The sequence below is a fragment of the Pelodiscus sinensis genome, chromosome 3 (assembly GCF_052426305.1).
Source record: "Pelodiscus sinensis isolate ZL-2025 chromosome 3, ASM5242630v1, whole genome shotgun sequence".
Taxonomy (NCBI): Eukaryota; Metazoa; Chordata; order Testudines; family Trionychidae; genus Pelodiscus; species Pelodiscus sinensis.
In genome coordinates this window covers 109,340,385-109,353,454 of record NC_143054.1, presented here as the reverse complement: position 1 = coordinate 109,353,454, position 13,070 = coordinate 109,340,385, and the positions used below count along the sequence as shown (strand labels likewise).

The 13,070-nt window shown below is 44.6% G+C and overlaps 1 protein-coding gene across 3 annotated transcripts in view; it reads right to left on the bottom strand.

Annotated features, from left to right (window-relative positions):
• The window catches only part of PLEKHG1 (pleckstrin homology and RhoGEF domain containing G1), a 201,680-nt gene that overhangs the window by 40,689 nt on the left and 147,921 nt on the right, over nucleotides 1–13,070 (bottom strand). The window lies entirely within an intron of this gene.

The following is a 13,070-nucleotide window of genomic DNA, read 5'->3' as shown; positions in this document are numbered from 1 at the left end:
GGGTTTTTTTTCCCCCTGCATATCCTCTTTTGGAAAACAAACAAACAAACAAACCAAAAACATAGTTTAGACATACCCAAAGAGAGCAGTGCTATAAATGACAATGTATATGATGAAATTCAATTTCAATTAAAGTAAGATGAATACAGTATGAAAAAGTATCAAATGCAAATAGGAAAAGGCAACGTAATATTACAATATTATGAGTAAAGCAGATTCCCATGGCCACAGATTCCCATGACCACTTAATCATAACATATATCTTATAAACATCACCACATGAATGAGGTACAGCACCAGGAATTTATAATAGATTCTTCTCTGCTGGTCAACTAAGAAGGACTTTAAAATAGGACACGAGGAAAGAGATTTGCAGAAGCTTCATTCCTGCCTTTAATAAACAGGAAAATCAGCTAAATGAAGATATAGTAAGGGATAATGGAGCACCATAAGCTAGAAACAGAGGTCTGAGGAAAACAACTGAAATGCTACCTGAATGCATGGATTCTGAGCACTAAAATGGAGGAACAAAACTCTTGGTGCAGGAGATCAAACTAGCTATCAGAGGGTATGTCTACACTACAAAGTTAATTAGAACTAACAGCCGTTAGTTCGAATTAACTTTGATAGGCGCTACACATACAAACCGCTAGTTCGAACTTAATTTGAACTAGCGGAGCGCTTAATTCGAACTAGGTAAACCTCATTCTATGAGGACTAACGCCTAGTTCGAATTAAGCAGTTCGAATTAAGGGCTATGTAGCCACTTAATTCGATCTAGTGGGAGGCTAGCCCTCCCCAGCTTTCCCTGGTGGCCACTCTGTGCACCACCAGGGAAACTCGTCTGCCCCCCTCCCAGCCCCGGAGCCCTTAAAGGGGCACGGGCTGGCTACAATGCCCATGCCAGGTGCAAGCCTGCCAGCACCCAGCCAGCAGAACCTGCACCTGGCACGGCACGAACCAGCTACCAGCTGCCACCCAGCCCTCCGCCTCTTCCTGGGACCAGGCTGGCGGCTCCCAGGAGCCTGTCCGGGTCCGCAAGAGGCAGGCGCCCGCCTGGTCTAGTGCGGAGATCGTGGACCTCATCCACAACCTCCGCACTAGGCACAGGAAAGTGGCCGTCTAGGGCAGGATAGCTGCCAGCCTGGCCACCCGGGAGCAGGTTTGCATGAAAATCAAGGTGGTCCAGTGAGACCCTGAGCCCTGAGCTTAGAATGTCCATATTGGGTCAGACCAAAGGTCCATCTAGCCCAGTAGCCTGTCTGCCAACAGCGACCAACACTAGGGACCCTGAAGGGGATGGACCAAAACAATGACCAAGCCATTTGTCTCGTGCCATCCATCTCCAGCCTTCCACAAACAGAGGCCAGGGACACCATTTCTACCCCCTGGCTAATACCACTCCATGGACCCAACCTCCATGACTTTATCTAACTTCTCTTTAAACTCTGTTCTAGTTCCAGCCTTCACAGCCTCCTGCAGCAAGGAGTTCCACAGGTTGACTATTTGCTTTGTGAAGAAGAACTTTCTGTTATTAGTTTGAAGCCTGCTACCCATTCATTTCATTTGGTGTCCTCTAGTCCTTCTATTATGGGAACTAATGAAGAACTTTTCTTTATGCACCCTCTCCACATCACTCATGCTTTTATAGACCTCTATCATATCCCCCCTCAGTCTCCTCTTTTCTAAGCTGAGAAGTCCCAGTCTCTTTAGCCTCTCTTCATATGGGACCTGTTCCAAACCCCTGATTATTTTAGTTGCCCTCCACTCTCTCACCTCCTTTTCCCAGTTTCCCCGAGTTTTGTTCAATAAAGAGAGTTTCTATTTTTGAACACACGTGTCCTTTATTTTGTACATCAGAAAGGAGGGCTAGGGAGGGGTAAGTGGAAGGAGGTGAGGGAGGAATGGGGTACGAGCCCCCGATGGGGAGGACTGGGGTGGCTCTGTGGGCTTCTCGGGGTGGAAGCTCTCCTGAAGCCCCTTGATTGACCCCCCCCTCCGGATGGCAGCCTGCGGAAAGTGCAGCCGGGCTAATGGCCGAGTGCTGTGATGTGCCGAGTGTTGGCACTAAGGGCACTTCAAGCCAGGACTGCTTTGCAAGCGGGGAACCCCTGAGAACTGTCTGTCCGGGGTCGGGGGTCAGGCTAGCCTGAGACAGCAGCTCCACCCTCTAAGTCCTAACCTGATGCCCTGCCGGCACTGCTTTCGGCCATCCTTAACCTCGGTTCAGGGTCCACTCAATGTGGACATGCTAGTTCGAATTAGCAAAATGCTAATTTGAACTAGTTTTTAGGCCTAGATGCACTAATTTGAATTAGCTTAGTTTGAATTAAATAATTCGAATTAAGTTAGCTCGAATTAGTGCTGTAGGGTAGACATACCCCTAGGGATTACTGAAACATGGTGGTACATCCATGCCTGAAACACAGGTATTGAAAGATGTGTGCAGTTTAGCAGACATGGGAATAAGGGTAAAGGTGGTGGGATAGTTTTATGCATCAATGAAACAATAAATTGTGAAGAAATATGAAGTGATAAAATGTGTGTGTGTGGGGGGGGGGGAATCCCAGAATCTGTTTGGGTAAAAATCACTTTGGGTAAGGACTGAAAAAGAGGGCCTGCTGGGATAGTGTTAAGGCTCTGCTCTAGACCCCCAGTGTCAAACTAATAGGGATAGTGCTGTGCTGCTGCTTCTGGTTGTTTTCTGAGCGCAGCATTGTCTGCAGTGCCAGGACAGGCAGGAAGCCTGCCTTAGCTCCCCCACCACACCAGTGATTGGGAGCCATCAGAGTTCCAAACCCTGACTCAATTGCCTGCCCCAGCCCTGAGCTGCCCCCTCCCCAACCCAGAGCTCCCTTCTGCATCCTCATCCCTGGCCTCACCCTAGAATCCACACTCTAGTCAATAAGACAAAATTAAGTTGGGTCAGAAGCACCAACAATTTTCTTGAACTGGGAGGTGAGAAAAAAAGTTTGAAACCACTGGATTAGAAAATGAGTGCTACTGAGGCTGGTAGAGACCAGTTGTTCCTGGGTTGGTAAGATGAAAGTTTCCTTTATCAAATCATCACTAAATCAACAAAGGGTGAATGCAATTTTAGATTTGGTTTTAGTAGGTAGTGAGGAAATGCTGGTTGTAAGAAATAACCTTGGAGCAAGTGACTATGAGTTGATTAAATGTAATTTAAATGGAAACATAACCAAAACCAGTGTAATGCAGGCACATGCAATCCTAGCATATATTAGGTGAGGCATTCCAATTGCAATAGAGGAAGTGTTAATGCCATTGTACAAAGAACTGGCAGGATCTCCTGTGGAAAACTGTGCAGTTCTGGTCACCCATGTTCAAAAAAGATGAATTTAAACTGGAACAGGCGCAGAGAAGGGCTATGAGGATGTTCAGAGTAATAGAGGAATGTCATATGAATGTGGGCTGGAAGAGCTTGGCTTATTTGTTTAGTAAAAAAAAACTAAACAGAGAGAGGCTTTCTATAAATATATTGGGAGGGTAAATAACAGGGAGATTTGAGAGCTATTTAAGCTAAAGGATAATGCTGGCATAAGAACAAACTGACACAAACTGTCCATAAGCAAATTCAGCCTGGAAATTAGAAGGTTTCTTCACATCAGAGCGGTGAGATTCTGGAGCAACCTCCCATTAGGAGTTGCATGAGTAAACAACTTAATTATTTTTGAAGGAGAGCTGGGCAAATTTGTGAGAGCAATTGTATGACAGGGTTGCCTGTAATGGCAGGGGGCACAGCTCAATAGCCCTCAGGTTCACTTCTGATTTATAAGCTTGTGTTCCTAAAGCTGCAGGGACATAGCTTTAGGAACCAGCCACCAGCCGGTTCCCCTCTCCCCACAGGATGTATTCTGGGAAGGTGGGTGGTTTTTTTTTTTAAATGTCTTTCCTTCGAAGCTTCAAATCAGGGCCGGCTCGAACCATTCCTGTGCCCCGGTCAGCGAGAGCGTGATGCATGCGCGGCTCCGATCCCGGGCGCAGGTGCAGCCCCGCCCCCCGGCGTGCTGCGCACTTTACAGCTGCAATCGGGCGCACAGTGCCTGATTGCACCTCTAAGGAGTGCTGCACAGCTCCCAGCCCCGGGCTCACAGAGTCTGATGACAGCTCTAAGGGGCGCTGCGCAGCCCGCAGCACCCCTTACAGCTGCCATCAGGCGCCCCCCGATACGTTGGCACCCCGGGCAGCTGCCCGGCTATCCCCTCCCTTAATCCGGCCCTGCTTCAAGTATGGCCATGACTGGAGATGGGACACTGGGTGGGGTGGGCCAAGGCTCTGAGGTGGCATCTTTTTTCATTCAGGAACTCAGCTGACTTGTGCTTGCTCATACGCTCACTGTCTAACTGATCACAATGTGTTAGGTTGAGAAGGAATTTTCTCCAAGACCAACTTGATTTTCATGCAAACTTGCTCCTGGGTTCGCATGTGGTCTTTGGTGGCCAGGCTGGCAGCTATCCTGCCATTGACGGCCGCATTCCTCCATCTAGTGCAGAAATCATGGACATTGAGAGCATCCCTCTCAAACCTAAATAAGGTCCATGATCTCCACCCTGGACCAGGAAGGCACCCGCCTTCTCCAGGCCCTGGCAGGCTCTTGAGAGCTGGCAGACTGCTCCTAGGGAGCAGCGGAGGGCTGGCTGCCAGTGGTTTGCTGTCTCATGTTTTGGGGCCACTGCGTCAGGGGCAGTGATTGCTGGCTCTGGGCTGGCAGGCTTAGAGCTGGTACAGGCACTGTGGCCAGAGTCTACCCCTTTAAGGCCTCTGGGAAGGGGGGAAGGAGAGGAGTGTTCTTGGTTGAGGCTGGAGTGGCCAGCAGGGCACCCTGGGAAGGCTGGAGGCCCCCTATTTCAATATAAGGCTACGTCTAGACTGCAAGCCTCTTTCGAAAAAGAGCATCTAGACTGCAAGCAGTACTTTCAAAAAAGCAAGCCGCTTTTTTGAAAGAGAGCACCCAGGCAGTATGGATGCTCTGTTTCGAAAAAGCCCTCTTTGCATTCAAGAATGCCTTTTTTCGAAAGAGCACTTTAGAAAAAAGGCATTCTTCCTCGTGAAATGAGTACTGCCGTCGAAACAAAAGCCACGTTCTTTCAATTTAATTTTGAAAGAACGCGGCTGTAGTCTAGACGCAGGTGACGTTATTTAGAAAAAAGGCTACTTTTTTCGAAAAAACCCTGCAGTCTAGACACAGCCTAAGTATCTACACAGTCCTTATTTCGAAATAGCTATTTCGAATTTGGCTTTATTTCTCCTGGAATGAGGTATACCAAATTCGAAAGAAGTGCTCCACTTTTTCGAATTAATTTTGAAATAGCGGTTTGGCTGTGTAGACGCTAGTAAAGGTATTTCGAAATAATGGCTGTTATTTCAAAATAACTTTGCTGTGTAGACATACCCTTCCTCTCTCAGCACACAGGCTCATACTGAGCTTAAGTCAATTCAGTAATATACATCCAAATCTAAATGCATTTTAATATCTTCCATGTGGATGAAGCTGCTAAAAATGATCATGAAACTAATCTCGTAATTGAAGCACACAATGCTACTGTAGATGTTGACATTGATAACATTGAACAACTTCTTAAAGATATTCAAAAGATATCTGTGAACAGTGGGATGCAATCCTTTCTATGTCCAAATCAGTAGCACAGCGTATTGACATTTCATCTGAGTTTTCCACCAATCGCAGCCCAACATCTCAATCTGATGCAGAAAGAAAGGCACTATTGAGTCAGGGTTTTTTTTTTTTGGTTATAATTGACTCCACCAAATCTGGTCTTGCATGTTAATTTGAGTCACTGCGACAAATTTGTACCCTTTGGGGATTCCTTTGGGAGTTCAGAGAACTATGTGATGAAGATCTATATTCAGTGGCTAAACAGTTTCAATAAAGGCATGACAAAATTTCAAGAGATCTCGATGAGATCTTCCTGAAATTTATATATCCCACCAACTTTAAAAATTGGACTGCAAGCCAAATGAACAGCTTCAAGAAATATTTGATCTTGGCCTGTCGACTGTATTTCCCAGTATAACCATTGCATTACCTATTTTTGTCAGTCTCCCTGCATCAGTGGCTTCAGGTGAATGAACATTCAATGTGTTAAAACAAGTAAAGAACTATCATCATTCTAAAATGGGACAAGAGCATTTGAATGGGCTCGCAATGCTTAACATTAACAGTGATATTGCACATAAATTAGATTTTTCTTCACTTATAAATAAGTTTGCACTCCACAAAGCCAGAAGAGCATTCCTAAAATGAAGAGTTTTGCTTACAGTGAAAACTCACAAGTAAAGTTACATTTTAATATACGTACTATTGGCATAATAACTTAATTGTTAATAAATAAATGTCTCAAGTGTTCATTTTCATATATTCTTTTCGTTTTAGTGTGACCCTGTGGCTAAGAAGTTAGATATGTGAGAGGCCTGGGGCTGGGGTGGGGATTCTAAACTCAAAGTGGCCCAGGCCTCTGTCATTCTCTGAGTGGGCCTGCATGTATCACAATTCTTCTTTCCTGCCTCCTGCACCCACACACCCAAATCCCCTATTGTAAGCCCTTCATATACCCTAACTCTGACTCCTGCACAAACACTCACACACAGTGCCCCCAAGCCTCTGTCCTGAACCCTCCACATTCCACCCCACACTTAAATTTCTTACAGGTGCTGTTGTATCACAACCACCTCACCCACCTCCACACACACCCTGAGATGTGATAGTACAGTAACTTTAAGAAATGTAAGTTACTTTCAACCTTGCCTACAAACAATCAAACCAAATCTTTCTATATCATGACCTGGTACTCACACTACAATCACCCAGTCCCCTCCACAGGAAATCCCCGAGAGATCAGATAGGCATTGCGCTGCACTTTTAAAACTAACATAATCAAACTCCGTTGGACCAGCTAGGAATGAAAAAATTGCAGAGTTGAATGTTCCTCAACTGAGATCGCTTGGTTCTCTCTTCATTTACAGAATAGGACTGTAAACTCAAGTGCCTCAGCTAATATAATCTGCTTTAAAATAGATTATAGGGAGAGGGTTTTTACACCGGGGTATGTCTTTATTACAGAGTTTGCCTGAGTTGGTCTACCACAGACAGCACAATTCCTCTGCAAAGTGGTACTTGTATCCCATGGTTCTTAGCAGCATATGAAAGTGGGATAATAATTTGCCAAGTACTCTAACCATGCCAGTGACAGGAGAAAAATACTTTGTGTAAATGACTTCCAAGGGAAGCTACTTATTTTGAATACAGACTGTTCTGAAGGTGAAAGCAAACATCATTTGGCAGCATGAACTTCTAATGAGACTCTCACTAAGGAATTCAGTCTGCAAGTCACAAAGTGATTCACAGGGCACTTGAGTGACCTTCCTGCCCCTCTCTTTTTTGTCCATTGAACAAAAGTTTCATTTGGGTACATTTACCCAATGATGGGTCTTACTGATAGGCAAAGTAGGTGAGGTAAAAAAAGGATATGCTTTTGAAATTCTACAGAGTTCTTCACATCTTGCAGGTGTTTATCAGAAGGCTGGTGCCAGGTTTTTCGCAGGCAGGGGGATTTCTTGGGCAGTACCCATGTGTAAATGTAGCAAAAGTGAGCTGACAAACTTGTGGTTAAAATGCGTGCAAATGAAGGAAGGAGTTATACAAGAAACTCCAGCCCACGTAGCATTGTGGGATAGGACTGGAGAACTAACTGCGTTCATGTATAACTAGCCCGTGTTCTCACAGCAAATCAGGTAGGTTGCCAGCCTGTGCTGAAGTGAAACTCAATTAAAGCATGTACCCTCAGCCATGAAGGTTAGCTTTGGCTTTAAAGCACTGTGAAGGTCAGGTTAGATGTTTTTTTACATGGATGGAAGGGAGATTGAGGAAGCATGTGGGTTACAGCTTGGGCTAACTTTACCATGAATCAATCTCTCTCTCCCCCCTCCCCCGAGATTTAGAGCCCAACTCAGAGAGATGGAAGCTAACACTTTGAATTGCACACAGAAACGGTAGCTAAGAAGCCTGAGAGTGGTGAAATAACATGTTTCTGCAAATATTTTTAATTACCTGCCATTGGGGAGTCTACGGAATGTTGAGCTGGACTAAATCCCATAGGGTATGTCTACACTTGCTCCCTAGTTCGAGCTAGGGATGCAAATGTAGCCGACTGAAATTGCTAATGAAGCGGGGATTTAAATATCCCGCACTTCATTAGCACAATCTCGCCTGCACGTTATTCTGCTCAACAGCTGATTCGAACCAGGAAGTGCACTCCAGGATGCGTTCGTTTGAATCAAACCCCTTGGTTCGAACTAATGTTACTCCTCAAAAAATGAGTTCCACTTGGAACCTGCCTCACAGCCGTGCTGCCGGGAGGCCCCTTGTTCTGCCTGCCCCAGGGCTGCCTGGCTTTCTCCCAACGGAGGCAGGACTTGAGCCCATGACCCTGTTCTCCCCAGGTGAGTGCCCTATCCCCTAGGCCACGCGGGAACCTGCCCCAACACCTTATCAGGGAGAGGCCCCTTATCCCGCCTGCCCCTGGGCCGTCCAGGTGTCCCTCATCCAATCCTGTACCCACCCAGGGGAGGCAGGACTTGAACCCCCGACCCTGTCCTCCCCAGGCGATTGCCCTATCCCCCAGGCCACGCAGGAACCTGCCCCACCACAGGGATGCCCCTTATCCCATTTGGCTGTCCTGAACCAGCCCTGGGGATATTTAAATCCCCGCTTCATTAGCAATTTCGGTCGGCTACATTTGCATCCCTAGCTCGAACTAGGGAGCAAGTGTAGACATACCCTTTGAGAGTTTCAAAACTCAGTTGGATCCTTGTGTGGAAATTAAGGTGAACCCTGGCCTACATAATAGCAGGAAAAGACCTGACCAAGCCAAAGTTGTTACACTGACCTCTACAATCACCAAACTAGGGATGTAAGATAGAGGGTGATAAAACAGTCAATTAACCTCATGAATTCTTAGCCATTAGTCAACCATTCTATAGTTCCTGGGGGCAGGACTGGCAGCCAGTGCACTCCAGCCCCACTCCTGGGGAGCCCCTTGAGACCTCACACTGCTGCCTTTGTATCGGAGGCAGCAGCGTGGGGTGCCTGGTGGGAGCTGGTCCGTGAGGAGAGCCAGTTTACAAATCAGCTCCCCTTGAAGCATGGCTGCCTGCTGCACTGCCCTGCTGCCTCTGATACAGCGGCAGCTGCATGGGATGGCAGCAGCTCTTGTCCATGGGGGCTCCAAGCTCCCTGTAGACAGAGGCTGCTGGGAGGAGGGGACAGGGGAGACTGCTGCGAAGGAGCCTCTGTTTGCAGCGGGCCTAAGCTCCGGCAGCAGCCCCTGTCCGTGGGGAGCTTGGATTCCCTGCAGACAGGGGCTGCTGCCATGAAGCAGCCTCTGCCTGTGACAAGCCAGTGCTTGCCATGGGCAGAGGCTGCTTTGCAGCAGACTTCCCCACACTGCTACCTTTAATAGGGAGCAAGCAGCATCATGGAGCCAGTGCTGGGGGGGAAATCCAGCTTTTAAGCCAACTCCCCCCAGCACCAGCTCCTGCTCTCCCCACCCCACCCCTGATACAGAGGCAGCAAAGGGGCAGGGGAATGCAAGTAGTGGACTAGATTAATTGATAAGCCTAGTCTTATCGATTAATCATCTACTTGACTACTTGTTCACATCCCTACATAAAACTAGACTTAAAGTGTGGTCATCTCTGCTTGGAGTCTGAAATCAGGTTGAATGGGCCACAGGAGCCATGAAGTGTGTTTGTTCCCTCCCCAACCCAAAAGAGCTCTTGATACAGACTACAAAGCCTCCTTAAGTAACAAGCTTTGGCTACCTCTATACCACATGTAAGAAAAAACTTCAGTCAATTCAGAGGGATTTCAGATGCGATATGACAACCTGTACATCTAAACTATATCTTGCTCTTGCTTAGCTCAACCCAAGATTAATGTGCAAGGTGAATAATGTCAAATATTATTTTGGAACCATGTGTTTCCTACACCTAAGGTCAAGTAAACAACCACCTCTCCAGTCTTCTCTACTCTTGCCTCCCTGTGATTTAAAATATACATAAAAGGCACTTAGGCACTTAAAAAGAGAAAAAGGTAAAAGATGTGCCAGTGTAAACATTTGTGGTGTTGATAGGCTGAAGCCAACTGCCTGCTTCTCTTTCATTAATGATCTTACAAATTAAAAGCAAGTCTCCCTATCCTCGTTAAGTTGCAGATTGCGTTTCAGAAGCGTAATTTCTACATTTCTGAGTGCTGAGTGAGAAGGACAGAATACCAGAATTAAACACTCCCTTACAACTCCTCACTTAAATGTAAATGTGTGGAATACTTAAGTTGGTCTTCTAAATTAATGCTGGTATCCTTACAATGAACATGAAAGAGTGAGAGCTGGCAAGAAAAGATATAAACAAACTTTTATATGACCAATTAAGCAATAGTTAAGCTTGCAGTAGAAGCCTTTTATGAGTCAAAATGATTCAGAGAACTAATGTACTGAAGTTAACATACTTCTCCTTCCACATATTCAAGTGGGTCCCACCACTGGTATAAGCTGGCATTGCACTACTGGTTCAATTGAGCAATACCAGTTCATACCAGCAGAGGATCTGGGTCCACAGTGTATTAAAATATCATTGGTCTCCATTGTTCAGGTTTTAAAAATTCCATAAATGTTCTGTGAACAAATGACCATTTGCGCAAATTGTAAGATGACTATAAATACATCGAAAATTATCTTTTGTCTCTTGCCAAACCATTGACAGCCTGTAGCTATTTACAATAAAATACTAAGTAGTATGAGCAGGTTTTTATTTAAACAGTATCGTAAGTTTTTTTAATATGTATGTAGTGTCATAGTTTTGCCTACCTCTTTTGTTTACTAATGACTTTATATTATTAAGTGGCTTACCAATAAACCTAAGCTGCTGTTTTTGTCTGTATTTACTATGGGTAAATTTGGAGCAATATTAAATTGTTTTCCTAAGTTTCATTTTGCACAAATACATGTCAACCCTAATATAATAATATTATATTTGTCAAAAATGTGCCAGTCTAGTAAGTACAAGATTTTTACCCAGACATTCCCCTGCATCCTGTGCCCTCAAATATTTTAATACTGAGAGCCTGAAAGTGACTTACTATAAGCAAACCATAGCTGAATTGAATAGTCTGCTTTCATTTTAAAAGCTTAATGAAATGTAAAAAGTAAACAACAATGAAAATAATGGAAAGTAATCTTTTTAAAAGCTATCAGGCCAAGTCCAGAACTGGTATAAATCGGCATGGCTCCATGGAAGACACTGAAGCTTTGCCAATTTATACCATCTAAGGATCTAACCCATGATGTTTAATGTGATGGATTAAACATGTTTATTTCACATCAAAGTTCTTGCTTTGTAGCATATCTGGAACAATCAATAGATTGCCAGAATTCCACATGAGCCTATCCAGCACCTGCAGTTCTTCAATGAGACAATTTTATCTCCATGATCCTAGGCTTGGAAGATACTAGAGACCCAGAACTAACTACTGAAATCTACTAATACATAGCCAGAGACTTCTGTACTGAATTCTATCCCAACAAAAATAGAAGGCTGTGGTAATTTGGCTTAGAATCAGAGGACTGGAAGGGACAGAGAGGTTTTCTATTCCAATCCCCTGCACTCTAGGCAAGACTAAGCATTATCTAGATCCTCCCTACATGTCTGTCCAACCTACTCTTAAAAATCTTAAATGATAGCACGAGGGTGGGGAACTTAAGGCCCAGGGGATGGATGCAGTCCCCACGTTGCTTGGATCTGGCCCTTGGAACTTGGGAATCCCCTCCCAGCATTGTGGAGCCCATGCTGGTGCTCTAGTTCCTCTGCTGTTCTCCAAGGGGCTTGGTGCACACAAAAACTACTAACTTGGGCCCCCTTCGGTTCAGGTGTGCAAGAGGAATGTTAGGAGTCTCTCGCCTTCTCAGTCAGGGACCATATTAGTGAGGGTTTGGTTGGCTTTTTTTTTTTTTTTTTTTGCGCTTTTCACTTGTATGCGACCCCTGATTGATTTTGTTGTGGGTCAGTGGCCCCCAACCCAAAAAAGGTTTTCCATCCCTGTGATAGAGCTTCCATAACCTCCCTAGGCAATTTATTCCAGTGCTTAGCTCCTGACAGGTAGGAAGTTTTTCCCAATGTCCAACATAAACTGTCCTTGATGCAATTTAAACTCACTGCTTCTTATCCTACCCTTAAAGGTTAATAATTTTTCTCTCTCCTCCTTGTAACAAAAACTATTATGTACTTGAAAACTCTTATGTCCCCCTCATTCTTTTCTTCTTCCAAACCAAACCAATTTTTTTCTAGCTCTTTAATCATTTTTGTTGCTCTTCTTTGGACTCTCTCAAATTTGTCCACATCTTTCCTGAAATGTGGCCAGAACTGGATACAATATACCAGTTGAGGCCTAATTAGCATGAAATAGAGCAGAAGAATTAATTCTTGCATCTTGCTTACAAAACTCCTGCTAATATATCCCACAATGATCATTGCCTTTTTGTGGGCGGGGGACAATTGTGTTACTCATATTTTGCAACTGTCGACTCTCATTCATCTGGAGATCCAGTATGATTCACAGATCTTTCTGCAGTACTCCCTCCTATGCAATCATTTCATATTTTGTATGTGTGCAACTGATTGTTCCTTTCTAGGTTGAGTATTTTACATATATCCTTTCATTTTATTTTTGTTTAGTTCTGTTTTTGTTTGTAGTAGTCTGTAATTTGTCTAGATGAAATTAGGAATTGCTGGCGTTCATACTCCAAAAGCTTATGAGACTGCTTACCCATTACCCAGTTGTTGGACAATTATACAATCACCCCTATAGCATTTTAAAAAAGGGAAAAAAGAGGGTGGAGAAAGTATGATCAGTAACCCAAAAATGGTGCTTGAAACCCACTGGACAAAAAAAAAAAAAAAAAAAAGGTGATTTTTCAATTTTGTTCTGCAACGATTATCTTGTTGAGATCACTCCAGATATCATGTTTAGGTATTCAGAA